This window comes from Mirounga leonina, unplaced genomic scaffold (genome assembly GCF_011800145.1).
Source record: "Mirounga leonina isolate KUSES-001 unplaced genomic scaffold, KU_Mleo_1.0 Mir_166, whole genome shotgun sequence".
NCBI lineage: Eukaryota > Metazoa > Chordata > Mammalia > Carnivora > Phocidae > Mirounga > Mirounga leonina.
Window position 1 is genome coordinate 5274550 of NW_023270418.1, and position 27703 is coordinate 5302252.

General features: G+C 37.9%; 1 protein-coding gene and 1 non-coding gene across 2 annotated transcripts in view; one reads left to right on the top strand and one right to left on the bottom strand.

Moving 5' to 3' along the window:
• The window catches only part of LUZP2 (leucine zipper protein 2), a 251195-nt gene that overhangs the window by 54077 nt on the left and 169415 nt on the right, over positions 1 to 27703 (top strand). The gene's annotated exons all lie outside the window — the stretch shown is intronic.
• LOC118016398 lies at positions 12865 to 12995 on the bottom strand. The gene has a single exon (XR_004680815.1). It is a non-coding gene; the product is annotated as a small nucleolar RNA SNORA63 (small nucleolar RNA).

The following is a 27703-nucleotide window of genomic DNA, read 5'->3' on the forward strand; positions in this document are numbered from 1 at the left end:
ATGGCAACAATATAGGTACTATTGTTATATCCATAAGCCCAACTACTTCAAGTAATTTTTGGGGTTTAGACAGTGTAAATTCTAATAATGTTTAGTTCATGTCTCTGTGAAGGTCACTAACCTGTTATCCTGTATTTATTTAAGCGTCTGACTAGATTTGTAGTGTACTTGGTTCTGAAGGTCGGCAAATTGCAATACTCACATAACCTTTCCTGAAGATATTATCTGATAAAATAAGGCTTAGAAAATTTAATTCTTTTTCTGCCAATCCACAGAATGGAAGAAACAGGTTTCAAACCCAACCTCTGACTCCAAAGCCTGATGTCACATTCTCCAGTATAGATAAGATTTAGGATGCAAAGCTAAAAATCTAATACCTTTGTTTCATTAAAGTTCTTATATAGAATTACTCTTATAGTGCACATGGCAGGAATAAACCTGTCTGGTTCATGTACTAATGCAAAATTTAATTGTATTTACTATATAAATTGGCCCCCACCATCAGCACCACTCAACATGAAGTTGAATATCTACAATCCTTAACCCCTGATGTACCTAACAGTCAAATGTAACAAGTCCCTGCTATCTATTGTAAAATTAAAAAAATATATTTTCAATTTAAATTCCATGTGTGTATATTTCAGTATAGCATAATCAATTATACGAAGTGATAACAGCTATAATATAGCCAACCGTTCAAAAGACTTTAACACACAAGAGCATAAACTTGCTCAGTTAATGTTCAATGTCATGTTTTATATGTAAGGAATCTTCCTCTCGTTGAACAAGGAACTTCCCACATGAAAAATAGGCTGAGAAAGATTTACACAAAAAGCAATGTTTTGACGTGGGATCTTATTTCCTCTTTTTTTTTTTTTAAGAGCTTTCCACCTTCCTTGCAAAGTTTTTGAAAACACATGTGTAAGTTAAAAAGTATGAAGGGCAGAACAAGTCTGGCTAGAAATGTCCATCAGTAAAATTAAACAAACAAACAAACAAAACCCTGGCATTCTGAGTTATAAAAATGACCAGTGTGCCAACTGTCAGAGGGCTAGAGTACTAAAAGATGATCTTACTAGAGAGATAATTTTCTTTAAAGTTCTCCTAGGGATATCTTAGCAATTTAGAATTACTATGGCTTAAATTGAAGATGAGAATTTTTTAAAATTATTTATAGTCATTTCATTTTATTTTGGCAAATAAAGGAAGTCAATCCTTTTGAAAAGAGAAAATACAAATCCTTGATACCTTACCTGGTCATTAGCAAGTTTTCATATTAAGAAAGTATGGCAGGGTGCCTGGGTGGTTCAGTCGTTAAGCGTCTGCCTTCGGCTCAGGTCATGATCCCAGGGTCCTCGGATCGAGTCCCACATCGGGCTCCCTGCTCTGCAGGAAGCCTGCTTCTCCCTCTCCTACTCCCCCTGCTTGTGTTCCTGCTCTCGCTATCTCTCTCTCTGTCAAATAAATAAATAAAATCTTTAAAAAAAAAAAAAAAGAAAGTATGGCATAGTTTAGCTGACAAATCAAAAAGTTAGATATCAAAGAGAGCTGTGTCCCGATGTGAACGCTATCAATTATTAAATATGTAACTCTAAAGCTGTTTCAAATTATTTTTGCCAAAATGCAAAATACAAATAAGTGAATAAATAAATAAAATGCATAAATGCTTAGATAATTTTATTGACCTCAAGTTATTCAAATGTGGAGTTAGGAAAGAACAGTCTTACCTTGCAGAACTGCTAAGGAAGCAAACTAGTCATATACTAATGTGTCACAGGTGATCATGAGTTAATTTCCTTTTTTAACTCTTCACTCTCTCAGGACCCTGTTCCTACACCTATTTCATCATCTCTCCTGAACCTGCCACCTCAAATTTGAGGAGAATAACACAGTCAATTCTTTTTTTTTTTTTTTAAAGATTTTATTTATTTATTTGAGAGAAAGAGAATGAGAGAGAGCACATGAGAGGGGGGAGGGTCAGAGGCAGAAGCAGACTCCCTGCCGAGCAGGGAGCCCGATGCGGGACTCGATCCCAGGACTCCAGGATCATGACCTGAGCCGAAGGCAGTCACTTAACCAACTGAGCCACCCAGGCGCCCAACACAGTCAATTCTTAAGGTAGATACTAGGGAATGAATAATGGAGGAGAAACATGTAAAAATTGGCTTTTTAAAAATGATAACGTAAATAATTTTTTCCTTATTTTTCTCTGTGAAAAGGGACAAAATGCAGATTTTTTCTTTTACCCTTCTGTGTCTGTGTACACACACGTGTGTGTTTCCCACTGTGAAGTAGTTGGCTTTGCTCAGTGGACAACTGTATAAAAATAAATTATAATAATACAAGGGTATAAGTGAGGATTTGAGTCACTATTTTAAAATATTCACTAGGTCATATTGAATTTTTCTTTTGCATTTTTACAAGAGGGAAAAATAGCTGTTAAAGGATTATCTTCACATTGATGCTGCAAAAGCACAGTTGAGATGAGAGAAATGGTTTTCCCCACTAAAGTAGCGAGTGCCAGCATTTAAGCTGCGTAGAAGTGCAGAGGGGCAGTTAGGTTTACATGTAGTTGGATACTCGGTAGTTGACAGCCCTTTTTTGTGTGTGACTTTGTTCTTTTTATGAAGTTACTGGCATGCATTTAGTTTGTAGATTTTGGAATTTGGAACTATATTTATAAACCTCAAGAAGTCAAAGGAGAAATTTAATCAATATGCAAACACACACACAAGCACACAACACAGATCAGTTTTATTTATATACTTATCCTGATGGCTGTGCATTTTTTCTGTGCTGTATTTAGCATATTAGTTGAGCCAAATAAAATTGGCATTTTTGTGGGTTAAGAGGAATAAAAGATTAGTGATTTTATGATTCAGCCAAGTAGATGAAATAGACACAGCTGTTTTCAAGGATCTACATCAAGATATGAGCCATTCTTTCTGGATAGAATGACCTAGAACCTGATTAATATAATTTGTAAGGTTTTAGGCCATTTTATTTAATTGTAAAACTAGTATTTCCTCATTTCGTTGAACAAATATAATTTAATGCTCATGTGCCATAATTGGGAAACAGTAACAGAAGAGCCAATATACCTGCTCTCATAAAACTTAACATTCTACTGGGTGAGAGAAAAATTAAGATACATAAGTATATGTGTATCGTAAAAGGTGATTTGGGCCAAAATAAAACAGGAATGAGGATTTTGTGTGCGAGAGTGGGATTGCAATTAAAGATGGTTGTTTGGGAAGTCCTCAAGAAAAAAACGAAGTCCCGACGGAAGTGAAGGGCAAGCAGTGGGAATGTCTGTAAAAAGAGCAAACAGCCATTCTGCTCTGAAGGTCCACAGAGGATGCCACGTCCCACTGCAGCAATGCTTAGTGTCACTGACCTGCCACTCAGCATGTTGGTTGATATAGCTCCTACAGCTCTCACTGAGTCTCCTCATTCAATTTCTCTGTGTCCTAAATCAGGAGCTCCATGTCAAACAGTATCACCTTCTTCTAAAAGTCACATTAATTGTGGAAGTTAGAGATAGTGAGGAATAGACATGAGTCTCAGTTTGTCCACATGTGTTCCAGTTTGATTTTGTGGATTTGGGTTTGTTCTTTGGGACTCTGCTTTTTCCTTCACATTACCCAGTTTCCCTCCTGTTTTTCTTACTGATTGCCAGCCCCAGTGTCTTCTTGTGATTTTAGGCCCACCACCAGGTGCAGAAGTAGTAGCCTTCTGTAGATTATTTTGCCAGCTTCCATAATTGTGAAAGCTTTAATTAATGCCTAAAGTAAACTCCATATTCCATATCAGCTGACTGAGTTTGTTTCCTTGATTGATTGTTAATTAAGACACTAATTAACCTTTAAAGTCTAATAAGCCCCTCAAATGTAGCATATACTCAGTTGACTTCCTAATTCCTTCTAGGACAGACTTGTTATCCTCACAGTCTTCTCCAACACAGTTAATGGCAATTCATCCTCCCTGTTGTTCAGCCGAAAATCATGCAGCCATCTTTGATGGTTCTCTTTTGTGTCGTTCTGGAAATTCTGTTAGTTCTACCTTTAAAATATATCTAGTATGCAGCCCTTTTTTCCCCCTTACTTTCAGTGGCACTTAGGCCACCATCATGTCCTGCTTGGATTAGGTAAGATCCCCCACAGGAAGTGAGTATAGATAAAAAAGAAGGGTACTTGAATTTGTTGAGGTCAGGCAATGGAGAGATCGTGAAGCAGACTGGGAAGGAAGAGCTAGAAGGTTGGGAAGAAATTCACTGAGTATGGGAAACTGAAAAATCACATGAAATAAAAAGGTGATTCAGGGAAAAGAAAGGTGTCATTTGCCATTTCTCCCCAGGACTGATGAATTACTTTTTTGGGAAAGTGGGCTGTAGTGTTTCATCAGAGTTGCTTACCAGGATATAAAACAAAAGAATATATGGCAGGGGCGCCTGGGTGGCTCAGTTGGTTGAGCATCTGCCTTCGGCTCAGGTCATGATCCCAGCATCCTGGGATCGAGCCCCGCATTGGGCTCCGTGCTTGGCAGGGAGCCTGCTTCTCCCTTTCCCTCTGCCTACCTGTCTGCCTACTTGTGATCTCTCTCTCTCTCTCTGTCAAATGAATAGATAAAATCTTAAAATATATATATATATACATATATATGGGAGATCTGTACCAAGTGTTAGACAATGGTAAAATTTTATGAAATATATTTCTCACGCCATTTTATTAGGATGGATTACAGAGTGTTTGATGTAAAAATCAAATTTTATACAGTGAACATTTCTATGTCCATATTTCTATGGATATATTGATATCAAACGTCACCTTGAAAATGTTATTTATTGAGACCACAGGTCAGTGGAGAAGCTTACAAAGAATTAAGGAGGAAATAAAGTGCCATCTTCAATTCCCCTTCTGCTCCTGTGCTCCTGAGCTTCGTTTACTAGTAGATAAAGACCCCAACAACTGAAGCCACATGAAATATCAATAACCATTTGCCAGTTGCTCTTACATAATGAGCTGATTCTGGAGACTGAGCTTCTATTTCTAGCTCTCCAGATGAGTCACTTCACCTCTCTTTACCCTTAAAGAGAGGGATAAATTGTTCCTTGGGTTGTTCCTTGGCACACCTCATGGAGATATGTGAATATTGGTGAGATAGCATCTGCAAAGCTATTTGAATGTCACACACGCGAAGTGAAATTAGATTCTTGCAGATTCCTGTGGATGAGGGATGAAGGAAGGGAGATTTTTTGGGCGGTGGTGATGAGGGACTGTGAAAGGGAACTAAATGTTACGTTTTTGCCCAACCAAAGCATTAAGGAAAATGGCATGCATTCTCAAAGAAATTTCTAGTGAATAGGTGATGCTTTTGCTATCATATGCATATCCTAAAGATGCACATGAAGTCCTCAGTTGTAGAAGACCTGAGAATCTGGCTTCCTGGAAAATGACTCTCATTCTTTTGCCATGGTTTGTGGTTTGTGGTATGCCACCCAGGTAAGATGTCCATTCTAGTCCTTTCCTTCTTTACTCTCCACATTCACTCCCTCTCCAAATCTTATCCTTTCTTTTTTTTTTTTATTTAATTTTATTATGTTATGTTAGTCACCATACATCATTAGTTTTTGATGTAGTGATCCACATTACCTGTTACCACACTGAGACTGGTTTATTTCAGATTGCCACAATTCTCTCATGTTGACTAATGTGGTCATCTCCCAACTCATCTCCCAACCTAGAGTCTTCTATCTCTCTATCCCATCCTCAATCTGCATGGCATACACCATCCTTCATGTGTGGTATCTGTTTCTTCCATTCAGTTCTGTGCCCACCACTCCCCAAATAGAACCTTTACTCCAGACATACTGAGGTATTCAATGCTGTTTTGTATGTCTGGCTTTTGAATGTTTATTACTTGAAAGACCTCTTCTTTCTCTGGGCAGGGGGGCAGCAGAGTATAGTAGACAAGAGAAAAGGCTTTGTCTTAGATTCAAATCTAACTTCCCAGTACATGACCTTGGGCACAGTTCCTGAACTACTTTGTGCCTCAGTTTGTCACCTGCAAAGTTGAGATAATAATAGTGCCTACCTCATGTGTTGTCATGAGGATTAAGTGAGATAATTAATCTTTGTAAAGCACTTAACACAGTGCCTAACACATCACAAGCAGTTGGTAATTTTAGTTACTATTATAATATTTTGGCCAATTTCAGTGTATACATTTTGTAAGTCAAAATTTGCTTATTTCTTTTCTGTGGAAACTTCCCTACCATATTTATACCCCTAGCTTCAGGAGAACAGATTACTCCCTCTTTTTCCCTAATCTTCTATATTATAGATAATAATACTGACTAATGATTGAAACTGTTTATGTATCTGCCTTGTTCACTGGACTGTGCAAACATTTATATCTCTAACCTTATTTATTGGTGTAGATCCTGACACATAAGAAGCACTTCATAAATATGTATTGAAGGGTTGAGTGACAAGTGAGATCAAATGGTTTCTATCACACAAAGCCCAGAGACATGAGAAAAGAGTCCACATTATTCCTGGATAGTATATATGTGGTCTTCAAAGGCTTCATGGAAGAACTGGACTTCTTTCTGATATATATGAATATTCTCTTTTCCTGTGTTCTGAAATGAATTTTCTATAGAGAACAGCTCTTTTCCTTTGGGTTTACCTCTAGAGAACGTCCTACACTTTCAACTGATTTCTTCATTGACCCACAAAGCTCAAATGGCTTGTCAACACGAAGTCCCAGATGGCTTGTCATAATTGCAGTTTCGCATGCTCAAGAGGATTGATTCTAGTATGTTGGGAATTTCTCAATATTATTGAATGATCAGTATGAGAGCAAATTGATTTTATTTGTAAACTGCATTTCCTGAACCAATATTAATTTCTTAGCTTGGAATGGGAGATAGAATCTTTGTTACTTAAAAATGTAGTTTTAAATTTGAAGTGGAAATATGTTCAGTTCTCCATAATTAGGCCCCTCCCCTCACACAGATTTTCCTTAAAAATGGCATATCAATGGATCCATATTATGATGTCTATAATTTAATTACAACATGCTAAATTGTTACAGATTTAAGTAAAAGAACTACAAATCAATCACCCATCTATCTTAACTATTACATTCAGTGTTGTTTTTACTGTTAGTAAAGATATTTTCTATACTGACTTTGATGCATGTTGAAGTAAATTGAAAAAAATTATCTCAGATGATAACCAAAAGTTTTAATCAGGAGTTTAGCTTTAGGCATTTTGAAGAATAGTGAATTAGATTTCCTAATACATTAATGCTTGCCTTTAGTGAAAAGTTTTAAAAATCCATCAGTAATAAGTTTATTTGATTCAATAATATAACTCTCCAAGTCACTTTGGACATATAAATAAGAGTTGAGGGTAGAATGCCTCTAGAAGATTCTTGCTTCTTTTTGATCAGCCTTTAGCAGCTTAAAACAGCAACATTTCTCTTAAAGTAAGGACAGATGAGTTTGTTTTCATCCTTCAGACCTCTCAGCCTCCACTTAGTTCAATGAAACATCCTCCTGAATGGCTGATATGTTTCTTTATCATATCATGCATTTTCAAGTATGTGATGCTCTGTATATTATTAATATAGCTTGTCAAAATGTCCTTTATGAAAACAGGGTGGTGATGCTCAGTTTCCATCCCAGATGAGTAACATTTAGAGCCACAGGATAAAGTCCAGATGTACTTAAATTTTTAATACCTAAATGCAGTATAATGGATTATGTGCCACTTGGGAATGCTAAAGTCTCTACTCAGGAGTGAGGTTGGTTTGTATTGGTGCATCTTTCTTATCTCCTCTTTTCTCTTTTATAAATAAATTAATGACTTTTATGAGCCCAGCACTTCCATTTACAAATATGGTGATTGGACCATGTTAGCTCTAAAATCTTTTATTTTTTTCAGTTTTAACATTTCATATTTCTCTGATAGTGATATCAGATAAGGTAAAAGTTAAGATTCCATGAATAGTGGGATTAAGTGGAAATGAGTGCTTTCAGGCTCTTGAGAGCATTATTAAGAATATGTGAAAAAATCTAGTCATGCTAAACCAGGACAAGGACTCAAGTAAAATTTATGACAAAGTATTTCTATATTTTAAACTGGAAAATTGTCTTGATCTCATTTTACACTATAAATTATAGATATATTTATACATACATGCATATGATACTAAACTATTTCCATAAAATATATGGCAATATGGCAAAAATCTTGCCCCAAAGAAAGATTGATTTTTTTGTAATTGATGCTGTGAAATCAAACATCTGAGAGTTTGTAGCATCATTCAGTAATATGGTAAGCACTGTGCTCTACAAACATTAGTTATCTCCCTTAATCCTCACGACAATCACTGAGGCAAGGTACTATTGCTATCTCCCCTTTTTAAGTAACAGGTGATGTACAGGATATGTAGATGATACAGTTTCTGCAGCAAAGTTTTGTTTTCTTCCAGGATGATATGCTTAAAACATTTTTTTAGTATTCGATAACAAATGTATTAGTATTTCAGCTAAAACTAAGAAAGAAAGAATCAATTGATGTTTAACATCTGATTACTTGCTTTAGACATAATCCCTGCCCTCAGAGATTAAATTTAGAAATGTAAATTTTTGAAAAATCATTTGAGAAGAATATAGCACAGTGGTTGTGTCCTGTAAGTCAGATATCTGGATTCAAATTCCATCACTCATAAACCTGGTAAGTAACAACACTCCTCTGATGATCAATTTTATCATCTATAAAATAAGAATAATAGTATTCCAATTTTATGTATTTTGTTGTGAGCAATAAATGAATGTTATTAATAATAGCAAACTTTATCTAGAGAGTATTATGCTAAGTGAAATAAGTCAGAGAAAGACAAATACCGTATGAATTTCACACATATGTGGAATTTAAGAAATAAAACAAATGAGCAAACAGGGAAAAAAGAGACAGAGAAGCAAACCAAGAAACAGACTCTTATCTATAGAGAACGAGCAGATGGTTACTAGAAGGGCGGTTGGTGGGGGAATGGGCTAAATAGGTGATGGGAATGAAGGAGGGCCCTCACTGGGATGAGCACTGGGTATTGTATGGAAGTGTTGAATCACTACATTGTCCACCTGGAACTAATATTTTTTTTTAAATTTTTTCATTGTTATGTTAATCCCCATACGTTACATCATTAGTTTTAGATGTAGTGTTCCATGATTCATTGTTTGTGCATAACACCCAGTGCTCCATGCAGAACGTGCCCTCTTTAATACCCATCACCAGGCTAACCCATCCTCCCACCCACCTCCCCTCTAGAACCCTCAGTTTGTTTTTCAGAGTCCATGTCTCTCATGGTTCGTCTCCCCCTCCGATTTCCCCCCTTCATTCTTCCCCTCCTGCTATCTTTTTTTTTTTTCTTAACATATATTGCATTATTTGTTTCAGAAGTACAGATCTGATTTCAGCAATCTTGCACAATTCACAGCGCCTACCAGAGCACATAGCCTCCCCAGTGTCTACCACCCAGTCACCCCATCCCTCCCACGCCACACCCCACTCCACTCCAGCAACCCTCATTGGTTTCCTGAGATTAAGAATTCCTCATATCAGTGAGGTCATATGATACATATCTTTCTCTGTTTGACTTATTTCGCTCAGCATAGTACCCTCCAGTTCCATTCACGTCATTGCAAATGGGAAGAGCTCATTCCTTTTGATGGCTGCATAATATTCCATTGTATATATACACCACATCTTCTTTATCCATTCATCTGTTGATGGACATCTTGGCTCTTTCCATACTTTGGCTATTGTGGACATTGCTGCTATAAGCATCGGGGTGCACGTACCCTTTTGGATCCCTACTTTTGTATCTTTGGGGTAAATACCCAGTAGTGCAATTGCTGGATCATATGGTAGCTCTATTTTCAACTTTTTGAGGAACCTCCATACTGTTTTCCAGAGTGGCTGCACCAGCTTGCATTCCCACCAACAGTGTAGGAGGGTTCCCCTTTCTCCGCATCCCCGCCAACATCTGTCATTTCCTGACTTGTTAATTTTAGCCATTCTGACGGGTGTGAGGTGGTATCTCATTGAGGTTTTGATTTGGATTTCCCTGATGCCGAGCAATGTTGAGCACTTTTTCATGTGTCTGTTGGCCATTTGGATGTCTTCTTTGCAGAAATGTCTGTTCATGTCTTCTGCCCATTTCTTGATTGCATCATTTGTTCTTTGGGTGTTGAGTTTGGTAAGTTCTTTATAGATTTTGGATACTAGCCCTTTATCTGATATGTCATTTGCAAATATCTTCTCCCATTCTGTCGGTTGTCTTTTGGTTTTGTTGACTGTTTCCTTTGCTTTGCAAAAGCTTTTTATCTTGATGAAGTCCCAATAGTTCATTTTTGCCCTGGCTTTCCTTGCCTTTGGCGATGTTTCTAGGAAGAAGTTGCTTTGGCTGAGGTCGAAGAGGTTGCTGCCTGTGTTCTCCTTTAGGATTTTGATGGACTCCTGTCTCACATTGAGGTCTTTCAACCATTTGGAGTTATTTTTGAGTGTGGTATAAGGAAATGGTCCAGGTTCATTCTTCTGCATGTGGCTGTCCAATTTTCCCAACACCATTTGTTAAAGAGACTGTCTTTGTTCCATTGGACATTCTTTCCTGCTTTGTCAAAGATGAGTTGACCATAGAGTTGAGGGTCCATTTCTGGGCTCTCTATTCTGTTCCATTGATCTATGTATCTGTTTTTGTGCCCAGTACCATACTGTCTTGATGATGACAGCTTTGTAATAGAGCTGGAAGTCCGGAATTGTGATGCCGCCAGCTTTGCTTTTCTTTTTCAACATTCCTCTGGCTATGAGGGGTCTTTTCTGGTTCCATACAAGTTTTAGGATTATTTGTTCCATTTCTTTGAAAAAAGTGGTTGGTATTTTAATGGGGATTGCATTGAATGTGTAGATTGCTCTAGGTAGCATTGACATCTTCACAATATTTGTTCTTCCAATCCATGAGCATGGAACGTTTTTCCATTTCTTTGTGTCTTCCTCAATTTCTTTCATGAGTATTTTATAGTTTTCTGAATACAGATCCTTTGCCTCTTTGGTTAGATTTATTCCTAGGTATCTTATGGTTTTGGGTGCAATTGTAAATGGGATCAACTCCTTAATTTCTCTTTCTTCTGTCTTGTTGTTGGTGTATAGGAATGCCACTGACTTCTGTGCATTGATTTTATATCCTGCCACTTTACTGAATTCCTGTATGAGTTCTAGCAGTTTTGGGGTGGAGTCTTTGGGGTTTTCCACATAAAGTATCCTATCATCTGCAAAGAGTGAGAGTTTGACTTCTTCTTTGCCGATTTGGATGCCTTTGATTTCTTTTTGTTGTCTGATTGCTGTGGCTAGGACTTCTAATACTATGTTGAATAGCAGTGGTGATAGTGGACATCCCTGCTGCATTCCTGACCTTAGGGGGAAAGCTCTCAGTTTTTTCCCCATTGAGAATGATACTCGCTGTAGGTTTTTCATAGATGGCTTTTATGATATTGAGGTATGTACCCTCGATCCCTATACTCTGAAGAGTTTGGATCAAGAAAGGATGCTGTACTTTGTCAAATGCTTTTTCTGTATCTATTGAGAGAATCATATGGTTCTTGTTCTTTCTTTGTTAATGTATTGTATCACGTTGATTGATTTGTGGGTGTTGAACCAACCTTGCAGCCCAGGGATAAATCCCACTTGGTCGTGGTGAATAATCCTTTTACTGTACTGTTGGATCCTATTGGCTAGTATTTTGGTGAGAATTTTTGCATCCATGTTCATCAGGGATATTGGTCTGTAATTCTCCTTTTTGATGGGGTCTTTGGTTTTGGGATCAAGGTAATGCTGGCCTTATAAAATGAGTTTGGAAGTTTTCCTTCCATTTCTATTTTTTTGGAACAGTTTCAGAAGAATAGGTATTAATTCTTCTTGAAATGTTTGGTAGAATTCCCCTGGGAAGCCATCTGGCCCTGGGCTTTTGTTTTTTGGGAGATTTTTGATGACTGCTTCAATTTCCTTAGTGGTTATAGGTCTGTTCAGGTTTTCTATTTCTTCCTGGTTCAGTTTTGGTAGTTGATACATCTCTAGGAATGCATCCATTTCTTTCAGGTTATCTAATTTGCTGGCATAGAGTTGCTCATAATATGTTTTTATAATTGTTTGTATTTCTTTGGTGTTGGTTGTGATCTCTCCTCTTTCATTCATGATTTTGTTGATTTGGGTGATTTCTCTTTTCTTTTTGATAAGTCTGGCCAAGGGTTTATCAATCTTGTTAATTCTTTCAAAGAACCACCTCCTAGTTTCGTTGATCTGTTCTACTGTTCTTTTAGTTTCTATTTCATTGATTTCTGCTCTGATCTTTATTATTTCTCTTCTCCTGCTGGGTTTAGGCTTTATTTGCTGTTCTTTCTCCAGCTCTTTTAGGTGGAGGGTTAGGTTGTGTACTTGAGACCTTTCTTGTTTCTTGAGAAAGGCTTGTATTGCTATATACTTTCCTCTCAGGACTGCCTTTGCTGTATCCCAAAGATTTTGAACAGTTGTGTTTTCATTTTCTTTTTTTTTTTTTTATTGTTTATTTATTTTATTTTTTTTAGAAGATTTTATTTATTTATTTGACAGAGAGAGACACAGCAAGAGAGGGAACACAAGCAGGGGGAGTGGGAGAGGAAGAAGTAGACTCCCCGCTAAGCAGGAGCCCGATGCGGGGCTCGATTCCAGGACCCTGGGATCATGACCTGAGCCGAAGCAGACGCTTAATGACTGAGCCACCCAGGTGCCCCTCAAGTCAGTGTTTTACTTGGTAAACATATCTGAGACCATGCATCCCTGGCTGCTAAGCACCATGGCAGACAGGGCTAGAAAGGTAACAGCTTTATTTTGAGCAGGGAGCAAAGACAAGGCAGCACTTTACAGCTACATTGTAACTAGATCCTGCATCTGTGTTTTCATTTTCATTGGTTTCCATGAATTTTTAAAATTCTTCTTTAATTTCCTGGTTGACCCATTCATTCTTTAGTAGGATGCTCTTTAGCCTCCATGTATTTGAGTTCTTTCCAACTTTTCTCTTGTGATTGAGTCCTAGTTTCAAAGCATTGTGGTCTGAAAATAGGCAGGGAATGATCCCAATCTTTTGGTACCGGTTGAGACCTGATTTATGACCTAGGATGTGATCTATTCTGGAGAATGTTCCATGGGGACTAGAGAAGAATGTGTATTCCGTTGCTTTGGGATGGAATGTTCTGAATATGTCTGTGAAGTCCATTTGGTCCAGTGTGTCATTTAAAGTCTTTATTTCCTTGTTGATCTTTTGCTTAGACGATCTGTCCATTTCAGTGAGGGGGGTGTTAAAGTCCCCCACTGTTATTGTATTGTTGTCGATGTGTTTCTTTGCTTTTGTTTTTAATTGGCTTATATAATTGGCTGCTCCCATGTTAGGGGCATAGATATTTACAATTGTTAGATCTTCTTGTTGGATAGACCCTGTAAGTAGGATATAGTGTCCTTCTTCATCTCTGATGACAGTCTTTGGTTTAAAATTTAATTTGTCTGATTGCCACCCCAGCTTTCTTTTGGTGTCCATAAGCATGGTAGGTGGTTTTCCACCCCATCACTTTCAATCTGGGGGTGTCTTTGGGTCTAAAATGAGTCTCTTGCAGACAGCATATCAATGGGTCTTGTTTTTTAATCTAATCTGATAGCCTGTGTCTTTTGATTGGGGCATTTAGCCCATTTACATTCAGGGTAACTATTGAAAGATAGGAATTTAGTGCCATTGTATTGCCTGTAAGGTGACTGTTACTGTATATTGTCTGTGTTCCTGTCTGGTCTCTGTTGCTTTTAGGCTCTCTCTTTGCTTAGAGGACCCCTTTCAATATTTCTTGTAGGGCTGGTTTCGTGTTTGCAATTCCTTTAGTTTTTGTTTGTCCTGGAAGCTTTTTATCTCTCCTTCTATTTTCAATGACAGCCTAGCTGGATATAGTATTCTTGGCTGCATATTTTTCTCATTTAGTGCTCTGAATATATCCTGCCAGTCCTTTCTGGCCTGCCAGGTCTCTGTGGATAGGTCTGTTGCCAGTCTAATGTTTCTACCCTTGTAGGTTACAGATCTCTTCTCCCGAGCTGCTTTCAGGATTTTCTCTTTGTCTCTGAGACTCGTAAGTTTTACTATTATATGTCGGGGTGTTGACCTATTTTTATTGATTTTGAGAGGGGTTCTCTGTGCTTCCTGGATTTTGATGCCTCTTTCCTTCCCCAAATTAGTAAAGTTCTCCGCTATAATTTGCTCCATTATACCTTCTGCCCCTCTCTCTCTTTCTTCTTCTTCTGGGATCCCAATTATTCTAATGTTGTTTCGTCTTACGGTATCGCTTATCTCTCGAATTCTGCCCTCGTGATCCAGTAGTTGTTTATCTCTCTTTTTCTCAGCTTCTTTATTTTCCATCATTTGGTCTTCTATATCACTGATTCTGTCTTCTGCCTCATTTATCCTAGCAGTTAGCGCCCCCATATTTGATTGCACCTCATTAATAGCCTTTTTGATTTTGACTTGGTTAGACTTTAGTTCTTTTACTTCTCCAGAAAGGGTTTCTCTAATAACTTCCATGCTTTTTTCAAGCCCAGCTAGTATCTTTAAAGTGATGATTCTGAACGCTAGATCCGACATCGTACTAATGTCTGTATTGAGTAGGTCCCTGGCAGCCGGTACTACCTCTTGTTCTTTTTGTTGAGGTGATTTTTTCCATCTTGTCATTTTGTGCAGAGGAGAATAGATTAATGAGAGAACAAAATGCTAATAGGGTAACAACATTCCCAGAAAATATACTCAACAAATCAGAAAAGACATGAAGCAGTGGGAAAAGAAAGGGAAAGGGAGAAAAAAGAAAAAGAAAAAGATAAAGTAAAAACAAACAAAAACAGAACAAAACAAAAACAGAATATGATCAAATATGATCAATCTGGTATATAAATCAGTGCCACACACTAGATTTTGGGTGTATTTTGGTCTGTTAGATGAAAGTGCCTGCCAAAATTTTAAAGAAAGGAAAACTTATATATGTACAAAAATAAGGGTTGATATGATGAAAGGATGGAATATGACTGTAAAGATCGAAATTATAAAAAATTTTATAAAAGGAATCGATAAGAAGTTGTCTGAAAAAAGAAAGAAGAGGATTTAAAAAAAAAAAGAAAAAAAAGGGAGAGAATGTTATCAGGCAGGGGAGTAGGAAAAAACCATATACTAGAGATTTAGGGTATATTTTGATCTGTTAGAAGAAAATATCTCAAAATTTTAAAGAGAGAACAGCTTATATATATATCCCAAAAATATGGGTAACTACTCTGAAGGGATAGAATATGACTCTAAAAATGAAAAATAAAAATAAAAATGTTTTTTAAAAAAGGGATCGATAAGATGTTGGATGAAAAAGGGAAAAGAAAATTTCAAAAAAAAAAAAGACAGTTAAAACAAATAAAAAGAGGGGCGCCTGGGTGGCTCAGTTGGTTAAGCGACTGCCTTCGGCTCAGGTCATGATCCTGGAGTCCCGGGATCGAGTCCCGCATCGGGCTCCCTGCTCAGCGGGGAGTCTGCTTCTCCCTCTGACCCTCCCCCCTCTTATGTGCTCTCTCTCTCTCATTCTCTCTCTCAAATAAATAAAATCTTTAAAAAAATAAAATAACATAAAAAAATAAATAAATAAATTAACTTTGAAAGACTACAGAATCATGGTAAAAAAGCCATGGATTCTATGTGCAGTATTCCCCTAGCACTGGAGTTCTGCCGTTCTCATTGATCGGTAGAATTGGTCTTGGCTGGCTGTTCTCGCTGATCTTCTGGGGGAGGGGCCTGTTGCCGTGGTTTCCAAAAGTCTTTGCCAGAGGCGGAATTGCCCCGCCCTTGCCTCGTCCGGGCTAAGTAATCCGCTCGGTTTGCTCTCGGGAGCTTTTGTTCCCCTGCAAGCTTTCCATACAGCTTTGGAGGATGAGAGTGAAAATGGCGGCCTCCCAATCTCTGCCTCAGAGGAGCTGAGAACTCGGGGCCCCGCTCCTCAGTGAGCCCCCAGAAAAAAGAAGTCAGTCACTCCTGTCTCCCTGGTCTCTGGCCGCACTCCGTGCTCACCTGGCCTGTGACCGTGCATTTCTATCTCTGGCACCTGACCCCGTGTGGAGTCTCCAACCCAGCAGACCCCTGCAGTGCACTCCCGCGCCTCTCCTCCTTGGGGAAGATGGTGAGTCTCCCTGGATCTGCTGCTTGTTGGGTCCTGCTGGAGGAACAGTGGCCCGACTGTGCTGGGGATCACGGTTTATGACAACCCCGAGCTGAGAGCCCGCGCCTGGGCTCCATTCGTAGGTGTTCAGAATGGTTTGATCCCTATCCAGCTGAATTCCTGGGACCAGACAAAATCCAGGTCTCCTACTCCTCCGCAATCTTGCTCCGCCCCCACCTGAAACTAATATTAAAGTGCATGTTAACTAACTAGAATTTACACAAAAACTTTAAAAAAATCTACAGATGCCCCAAAGTGTAATAATTAAGAGGAGAGAAAGATCTTTAAATATTTGGATTTCAGATTCCAACTCTGACACTTATACCTACCTAGGGATATTATGTAAAGGCATATAATATCCCTAATTTACAAATGAGGAACATTCTTTGGCTAAGTCGCCCAATGAAAATCATAGAATTTATAAACACAGAGTTGGAATCTGAAACCCAAATTTTAAATGATCGTTCTGTCTTCAAAGCCCACATACTTTCCAATGAAACTACAAAGGTCAGGAACACAAGATTTTGAAGAACAAAGTCAGTTCCCCAAAATCACTGAGGGTATTGTGAGAATTTACTTTGTTGGAAAAGCCATGAGTGAGAGAGATTGGTACACTCTCAAGTGTGGAGCACAGGATGCAGATCTCTGTCCACAGTGAAGATAAGACATGGCAGTTTTGTCCAACTGTGGAGTGAAATACAGTTAAAAAAAAAAAAATCACTGTTCAGTAAATGGAATTAACAAGTGCATCACAATTCCTTGTATTATTTTTTCCTCTTCCAAGTAGAGGCCTGTCATACACTGTGTAATATTGTCATGTATTATGGACACATCTTCCAACTCATTTTTGCAAATGTGTAGATAATAAGATTTACTAGTGTGTTTTTTGTCCCTAGTGGTGGATTACATACAGTAAGCATACTGAATTAGTGCTCTAGAAAAATGGCAGGCATGCGCCACATTATGCTCAAATAAAGATATGATTAAGGCACAGGGCTAAAAAATTCCCCAAGCTCTTTGAGTGACAGCAACTTGGTTCTTTAAAAGCTTTAGCTCCATTCCTCTAAATAGATTGACAAAATAGAATTATCTGTCAGTGGGAAAATTTTCAAAAAATCTCTGCAGACGGATGCCAAGATGGATGATGTGTCTTACAGGTGGATGATGATCAGGTTCTTCGTATCAAGAAGGCAGACAGCAAAAGTGATTGCATCTTTAGGAAAATTCAGACAGAACAGTTTTCTTTGCCCTTATGAGGATGGATTAAATTTATTAGCCAAGTTGAAAATATTGGACACATTTTTTTTCTATACCACAGCTAAAAAAGTGGCGGGGGGGCAGTTTTAGGAACTGGCATAGTCCTGAAAACTCAACCTATCAAATACACTTTGGGCTTTAATAAGTAGTAGTCTAAAGGTGGGAGGTGGGGCATAAGTGGGGCCATAGTTGTTGTAGGATTTTACTCTAAATTACTGTTAAAATATATATTTTTACTTTTAACTGAGAGATAAAACCTGGGCCTTTATATATTCAGTTTCTTCAAAAAGTGTGTAGAAATTATATAGGAAATTGGGCAAAAGTTTTACTTTCACCGTTTTGAATTACTTTTCACATTTTACATCTTAGGGACCTTAAAATATTCATGGTATATAGTGTGATTCTATCTGTTAATCAAATTCACATCACCTGCCTGGAAGCTAGATTTTTCCTTCTCACATTCATCAGAGACATGCTCCCGCCGCCCCCCCTCCCCCTGCAAAATGACTTCCAAGGGAGTGGTTACTTTTTTAGTAAGCAATAATATACAAAAAGTTAAATTGTACAGTTTTTTAATAGTAATTTATAGTAATTTTTTCACAAAGAAGCTCTTTTTTTACCCTGAAACAAAACATGAGCAAAAGATATAAGGTATAGAAAATGAGAGTGAAAATTCCTTACTTCCTTTAATGAGTGTTAAATTAGAATTATACATAACATTTTATTGAGTGGACAGGAAGACTGTGTGAAGCAATCATGGTAACCGAGAGTCAGATTGGAACTAATTCTCTCATTTGACATTTATTGAGTATTTGATAAATGCAAGGAAAATAATGGTACATGCCCTCCAGGAGCTTTCTTAGTAAGACAAAGAAGAGAAACCTATTAAAACCTGGAAACTATTGTAATAAGTGAATGCACACAGTGACAGGAGAACATTTGACCTGTGGACTTTAGAGAAACTTTCATCTGGGAGGTGGCATTAGAACTGTATCATGGGCATGCACAGGAGTTTATCAGGCAGAGCCTGAAAGGAAATAGCAGAAAATAGCATGTCAGACACCACGGATTCGTGGAAATACATGTTAGGTTCAATGACACATAGGGTGTATTTGTGTGTATGTGTGGTGGCAGAAGGGGGCAGGTTCAAGGAGTCCCAGGAAAGGAATAAGATGAGAACAGAAAGGTAGTTCAGAATGAGAGGTGATGTAAAGCCACTGTAGAGTTTAACGTAAGGATGTACTTCATTTAGATTTGTTCTAGGAAGGGTAATTTCATACCCCATGTGGGGGAGTGTATTAGGTAGAAAGGAAACTAGGAACAAGACCTGACTAAAAGTGAAATTTAAGGAATTGGCATTGGGATCATTAAAAATTATGGGGATTTAAAAATCATTTCCAAGATGACTTTGGGTAACTGGATAAGGTAATGTGGGAAAAGATGGAGACAGGAACAATCTAGAGATAGTTCAAACAGTTGTATGGGTGGTGTGTACTAATCCAATACTGGGGGACAAGTATGAAGATGAGCATGTCTGAGAGGTATAGGATATGTTGTGAAAGGCATAGGATAAGATCTTGGAGGTCACCTATGCCAACCTCTTTTTCAGATCCCATAACCTCTTCTATGACAGAGGAATTTTTGAAAATCAGCAATTAGGGTTAACTTCAATGGAAGTTCTTTTTTTTTTTTTTTTAGATTTTATTTATTTATTTGACAGAGAGAGAGACAGCGAGAGAGGGAACACAAGCAGGGGGAGTGGGAAAGAGAGAAGCAGGCTTCCTGCCGAGCAGGGAGCCCGATGCGGGGCTCGATCCCAGGACCCTGAGATCACGACCTGAGCCGAAGGCAGTCGCTTAACCAACTGAGCCACCCAGGCGCCCCAACTTCAGTGGAAGTTCTGAGCCTGGGCAACAGATATGGACAATCAGATTTATGTCCCACTTTGCAGCTCATAAATGGATTTGTAAAATTACAGATCGGAGCATAGATGACCTCGGAATACCTCTAAAACAGCGTTGTAGGAGCAGTGATTGGTAAAGAAAAAGCACCATCTCTTTTTTCAAGAAGATACGGTCTCAAAAATCAGAAAAATTTAAAAAGTAAAGACAACACAGCACACGGATTATTTTATGTAATTGTCTTCTCTTGTGAGGCAGGGATTAGTTATTTGCCTAGTTCATTGTCCTATTGCATCCGTTAGTGTATTTTTGGTGATGAGTGGCAGCCACAAATGTACAGATTTCCCAAAACTAAACCAAATACCTGGAACACAGTGCATTTTTAATAACTACTTGTAGAATGAATGAGTGTATGCATAAATGAGTGTATTAGTCCAGTTCTCCAGATGCTATCTGCAGACAATTACATCAATACCATTTTCCGTTCTAAACACTGACTCCTTATCAATTCAAACTACTATTAACTGTTTTATCAACTTCATGTCAATTTTAGCTAATGACATTAAGCTTGGATCTTGCCTTCTTCTCCCACCTGTTATCAATAAATTTATGTTGTTTTTCCAGTTGAACCTGGCTGGTGGGTGCCTTCCATCTGCTACTGGCCTCCTTGGGAAAAATTAAAAACTTTCAGTTCTATCTTAAAACTTTCAAGACTATTTCCTTACACATTTTCATTTTTTTTTTAATAAAATACCTGTGAGGGTTAAAGAGCATATTTTCAGTTTCCTTGAATAGACAGTATAAAAACTAGTTTTTTAAAAAAATGATGGTAACTGAGATAAATGCTGTGAAGTTAATACAGCCAGGTTATGTGATATAAGAAAATCAGTGGGACCAGTTGTCATAGTAGGTTTCTCTGTGCTACAACATTTTAGCTGAATCCTAAATAATGAGAAGGAAGCATTCATATGACAATTTGGGTGGGGCATGAGTGTTTTCAGGAAGAATTGGAAGCAAATTTAAGGGCCCTGGAATTGCAGCATTCATAGTGTGTTTTAGGAATACCCTTACAACTAAAGAGTAGTTGACAAAAAAGTAATTTGAAGACAATGGGTTCAGAGAGGTGGAAAAGATTTGCATCATATAGGACCTTATGGGCCATAGATAAAAATAAACATTTTGACTTACATTAAGTGTAAAATGAAATATTAGAGAATTTTAAGCAGTCTTATAGTATAACCAGATATACATTAACAAAATGATTGTACCCATGTGTGAAAAACAATTTATAATGGGTCAGTTGCAGAAGCAATAGGTCCAACTTGGTGATGTCTGTAATATTTCAGGCGAGGAGGACAGTAACTTCGGCTATGTTAGCAACAGTGAAAATGGAGAGAATTGACCATATGCTAGAGAAAGACGCTATAGTAGCTACTGAAGGTACAGGGGGATGTTTATGTGTAGATATAAATCAATGATTTCTGCTAAGTTTTGGGGCTGAGCAAATGAATGATACCATTTACTGTGATAGAGAAGATGTGTAATAGTTGAGAAAGTGCCCTGCAAGGCAACTCAGAAGATCTTAAGTTATGGTTACTTTTTCTTAAAAAAGTAGTGTGCTAAAAAAGTCACAAAATCACACTGATCTTAATCATGTGAATTCATTTAGGTAGTTGCAGAGTCTACTTCTAACTCTGAAGTCTTATAATATGATGAAAATTAAATAAATTACAAACTCCTATAGCTCTCTCCTTCAAAAGCTCTAAATATATTTTTATATAATTATCTGATTCTTATAAATTTTAGAAAATGCTTTTTATGATATTCCAATATATGAGGCTTGTACTTTCAAAAGTACTATTACCTATTCATATACAGTGCCATAAATCATTTTCAATTATTAGTTATAATACTAACAAAAGAAATTATACAGTTTTACATTTTCATGCCAAAATGAAAATTTTGCTTGTTATGTATTATTTTTTGATTAATGGAAATACAGGCTTTATATTTCATGTCAGCTTTATCCAGTGAAACAGTGTTAAATTTAATAGTTGGAAGACACAAAAGCACATACATGTGGATTCATCTGAAAAGCTACACACACAAACACACAGAGTTCAAGGCGGAAGGTTTTATCTGGAATAATTAGTCGAAGATATCATAATTTTTTCATGTATTCTAATGTGAATGCTAACATTTAAAAATTATACTGAAATGTTTCTATTTAAATATTTCTATTAAATAAGTCAAGGTATGAGAAAAGTTTATATTCCCTTTACATCCTCGCCCCATTAAGGGCAGTAGCTTAGTGGGACCTTTTTTTTTTTTTTTTTAAAGATTTTATTTATTTATTTGACAGAGAGAGAGATAGTGAGAGCAGGAACACAGCAGGGGGAGTGGGAGAGGGAGAAGCAGGCTTCCTGCAGAGCAGGGAGCCCGATGCGGGGCTCGATCCCAGGACCCTGGGATCATGACCTGAGCTAAAGGCAGGCGCTTAACGACTGAGCCACCCAGGCGCCCCAGTGGGACCTTTTGTATTGTTAGAGGTTCCTCAAGATCACCCTGATATTTCCATCACTTTCCCCAAATTGGTAGCCAAATCACTTTGTACTGTACTCCATTTCCCTTTCTTCCCCGTCCTCCCGTCTCCCTGTTTTCTCACTCTGTCAGTCAGAAAACTACATCCAGCCTGGTCTTCATTGTCTGTGCACAGTTCCCCGTTCTAAGAGGCTTGACACTGTCCTCGGTACTGAAATGTCAGCCATCAAAATGATTCCACTAAAGCATAAGTAGGATCTAAGACAAAAAGGTAGAGTCTCTTATTTTCTCAAAGAATAAACAATATTTAAGAAAAACTATAAATTTTCTTCATGTGAGGGTTGATTCCATCCTCATGAATTTTAAAAAGTAATAATGTTTCCTTATCTACTTATTCCACAGTAGCCCCACAGGCTAGCCCCCAATTTCTCTCACCTTTCAATGGTATCAATATTACGGAAGATTGCTACACACTTTGGAGCAAATTCCACTTTCATTATTTGTTAGAAAAATAGTTTACAGATTCACTATAAATGAATTACATTTTAAAAATCACAGTAATAGTTGGCTTAGGGAGTGATTTAGGATTTTTTTTTTTATATCTGTTTTATCTCATCTTGGCTTGTGTTACTAGGCTCTCAAACCTGATGCTCTGTAATTATATTCTTATAGATACAGAATATGGTTATAGTAGTTATGTCCCTTTGAGACTTGGGGATGACTTAAAGGAAGAGGAAAACCAAATTGAATGTCAGTAAGTTGGGAGATTATGCCATCCCTCTGCTGTCAAAAGTCATACAGAAGACACACACTGTGATATATAGAGGCCTTCCTCAGAGTTGCAAATCCACAGCACACTAGAAAACTTTTGTCCTAGGAGAGTATTAAACTTTATTTTTTTTTTCCATTTTCAGTCCTCTTCCAGTGTTAACACCATCTTCAACATATGGCTGGTGTCTTGGCAGAAACTTTAATAATAGGACAAGACAAATCAATTTGCCACTGCAGTATTCATGTTTTACTCTAAACACCTACTTGACCATAAACTAAAAGGTCTGGAGTTTCCCTGAAGATATTTCTGCAGTGAATAGACACAATTCCTAAATAATTGAATAGTAAGCAGTATTTTAATGCAGTAGGAGAAAAATATTTTCTGAGCAGGTGACGTTGTTTAGTGCAAGATTTAAGTGGAAGGAAGATAGTCTTACTCTAGGTAGAACTATTGAAAACTGAAATATCCCCACTCCTGGGCCACATAGACTTCTGATATTGATGCTTAAGTGAGTAGTCCATAATATGCAACTCAGCAAATTAAAAATATTGTGGCATAAAAGGATGTCAAAATTACATGGAATTCTCCTAATAAAAATTACAATGGCATTGGTTTTTCAATTAGAAGACTGATAAAAATCCCTAATAAGAATACAGTTATGCAAAAGAAATACATAGGTGAGTTTCATTACTTTCTCAAACAAGTGATGTAGAATATTGGGTGATTAATTTATAGATATATGTGGTATAGCATATTCAAGTCAAGAACCTTGGATTTGCATTTAAACACCAGTGAGTATGAATTTGCTAGGAACTATAGTTACTTACCAAAGCAGAGTGAGTCAGAAATCACAGGTTATAATGAGAGGAACAGGGTAGACTCCTCTGCCTTCTTGAGGTCCAAGAGAACTTAAATAATTTTTAAAAATGTATTTGTAGACAAAATAAAGGGCACTGGGAAAGCTTAATAAACATTACTTTGTATATTATTTATTTATTACGACAGTGATGAAGTCAAAATTCTTGCCTTCATGGTTCTTATATTCTGTCAGTGGAATCAAATTGGAAATAAATATAGCATGTTGTTCTTGAGGAACAGCACATTCAAAGGTCTAAGATAAGAGGAAGCATATCAGACAAAAGAAATGATAGCAGGACAACATGGCTAGATCAGGAAGGGAGTGGGGCCATGGGACAAGTTGAGACTGAAGAGGCAGGTGGGAACCAGACCATGCACTATAATGGTATCAGCACTGTCTCTAAGGATAGGATCTAGGGCTCAGCATTTATAACAAATAATCCAGTGGCTTACCTATATTAATTTATTAATTTATGTTTGAGGGGACTGGCCTATGGATGATTCTTAGTGACTATCTTTAAAAACCCAAACCCAGGCTTTGTGGATAACCCATCAATGTGAGGTACCCACACTTGAAACTGCCCACACTTGAAACTACAGGGAATTTCCACAGCGATCCATACATGAGACTGAACCAAATTAAACAGCATTTAAAGTGTGCTATAGAGGATATAAAATCAATGCACAGAAATCGGTTGCATTTCTATACACCAACAACAAGACAGAAGAAACAGAAATTAAGGAGTCGATCCCATTTACAATCGCACCCAAAACCATAAGATACCTAGGAATAAATCTAACCAAAGAGGCAAAGAATCTGTACTCAGAAAACTATAGAATACTCATTAAAGAAATTGAGGAAGACACAAAGAAATGGAAAAACATTCCATGCTCATGGATTGGAAGAACAAATATTGTGAAAATGTCTAAGCTGCCTAGAGCAATCTACACATTTAATGCCATCCCTATCAAAATACCATCAACTTTTTTCAAAAAATGGAACACATGGAACAAGAAAAGACTCCGAACAGCCAGAGGAATGTTGAAAAAGAAAAGCAAAGCTGGTGGCATCACAATTCTGGACTTCAAGCTCTATTACAAAGCTGTCATCATCAAGACAGCATGGTACTGGCACAAAAACAGACACATAGATCAGTGGAACAGAATAGAGAGCCCAGAAATGGACCCTCAACTCTATGGTCAACTAATCTTCGACAAAGCAGGAAAGAATGTCCAATGGAACAAAGACAGTCTCTTCAACAAATGGTGTTGGGAAAATTGGACAGCCACATGCAGAAGAATGAAACTGGACCATTTCCTTACACCACACACAAAAATAGGCTCAAAATGGATGAAAGACCTAAATGTGAGACAGGAATCCATCAAAATCCTTGAGGAGAACACAGGTAGCAACCTCTTCAACCTCAGCTGCAGCAACTTCTTCCTAGAAACATCACCAAAGGCAAGGGAAGCAAGGGCAAAAATGAACTCTTGGGACTTCATCAAGATAAAAAGCTTTTGCACAGCAAAAGAAACAGTCAACAAAACCAGAAAAAAAAAAAAAAAAAACAGAAGAAGACAACTTGCAGAACGGGAGAAGATATTTGCAAGTGACATATCAGATAAAGGGCTAGTATCCAAAATCTGTAAAGAACTTACCAAACTCAACACCCAAAGAATGAATGATGCAATCAAGAAATGGGCAGAAGACATGAACAGACATTTCTGCAAAGAAGACATCCAAATGGCCAACAGACACATGAAAAAGTGTTCAGCATCATTCAGCATCAGGGAAATCCAAATCAAAACCTCAATGAGATACCACCTCACACCAGTCAGAATGGCTAAAATTAACAAGTCAGGAAATGACAGATGTTGGCGAGGATGTGGAGAAGGGGGAGCCCTCCTACATTGTTGGTGGGAATGCAAGCTGGTGCAGCCACTCTGGAAAACAGTATGGAGGTTCCTCAAAAAGTTGAACATAGAGCTACCCTATGACCCAGCAATTGCACTACTGGGTATTTACCCCAAAGATACAAATGTAGTGATCCAAAGGGGCACCTGCACCCCAATGTTTATAGTAGCAATGTCCACAACAGCCAAACTATGGAAAGGGCCTAGATGTCCACCAACCGATGAATGGATAAAGAAGGTGTGGTATATATATATATACAATGGAATATCAGGCAGCCATCAAAAAAATGAAAGCTTGCCTTTTGCAATGATGTGGATGGAACTAGAGGGTATTATAATGCTAAGTGAAATAAGTCAGAGAAAGACAAGTATCATATGATCTTACTGATATGAGGAATTTGAGAAACAAGACAGAGGATCATAGGGGAAGGGAGGGAAAAATGAAACAAGATGAAACCAGAGAGGGAGACAAACCATAAGAGACTCTTAATCTCAGGAAACAAACTGAGGGTTGCTGGAGTGGAGGGGGTGGGAGGGATACGGTGGCTGGGTGATGGACACTGGGGTGGGTATGTGCTATGGTGAGCACTGTGAATCGTGTAAGACTGATGAATCACAGACTTGTACCCCTGAAACAAATAATACATTATATGTTAATTAAAAGAATAAAGTGTGCTATAGATCTGCAACTAAGAGGTTTTAATACCCAAGTTCCACAAATTTTAGGAGAGTCAAAGAAAAGGAAGAAAGAAAAGAAAATTGAAAAGAGTTAAAGAAAAGCTAGGATGATAGAGGAGTGATGTCCTCATGACTTAATGTGAAGAAGGCGAAAGGATAAAACTTGAGCACAAGGCCTGAATCTGATAATGACTTTTGCACTTCTACTTTTCTACCTCTCACAGTGATAGGGCATTTGGATCAAAATGCATAAATAGTATGGAATGAATTATTTGTTTTTAATGTTGAAGGCCATAAGCAGACTAGAGTCTGCTTCAGGTAACTTATGGTAATTTTTAAATTGCCTTTATAGAAGTTTATGATGTTTACTACCCCATTGAATGTATAAAAATTCAACACAGAGAAATTTAGAATGGGAAAATGTAATACAATTCTGAATTAGTAATTGGAAAAAAGAATCATTGATATTCCGGTTATTGATCTTCTGCTCTGCAGGTACTTTTCACAACAACCATTCCCTGTGACAGAAAAAATGTATCTCCTGATATTACCTATCTTGCTTAGTAGATTGATGTATTTTTATCAGCTTCTGAATGTGTCATAATCTGGATGAATGAAAAAGCAAGATTCAAAATTGTGATGTCTCAGTGTCAGCCCAGCATTTGTTTTCCCTGAGCCAGAGGTGGAGAAACAGCTGCTCAATGACCTTCATGCTGGGCTGGAAAGATAGTGGGTAGGAATCAAGGTCAAGAGAGCCATAAAGGAGTCAGTTTACTTTTAGCTTCTTTTGAGTTTACTATGTGTGGTGTTTTCCTTAAGATTTCTGCCAAGCAGCAAGTAGGAAGGAAGTGGAACTCTGAGATCCTGTAGGTAGGAGGACAGACCACGAGTGGCTCTGGGTTCCAGCAGCAAATCAAAGGGAGAGAACGAGAATGAGGATATGTCCTCCTGTGTCTTTTGGGAAAGGAGGCTCCAGCACAAGGAAGCCCTGTTAGTTTCCTTTCAGAAGAGCTGGCTGACTGCTGAGAGAGGAAAAGCTCCACTGCCAACTGCTTTATTCCTTCTGAAAAGAGAAGCAGAGGGAGGCAGATACACCTGAGCAATCTGCTTCAGAGAGTAAATACAAATTAAATGAAGGCATAACAAAAGAGAGAGGCGATTCAAATCAGAAAGTGGAAGGGGAAGGACAGAGAAGGCTTAGGGAGACCTTAGCAAAAACAAGAGGTTGGAGGTAGGTAGCCGTCATCTCAGCATGAAGAATTCTCACAAAGGCTGGAAGAAAGGTAAAGGGAAAACTCCAGGGTAGGGGAAGAAAATCTTAAAAATAGCAGGTAGGAGGAAGCACAGCTCTCCTTTTGTAAAGGTTTTTTAATTTGAAAGTCAGTCTTTGACTTGTTGCACAATGAGAAGTGAAGTTGGAGCCTTAGCATGAATTGATGCTGTGACAAGGGTCACTCC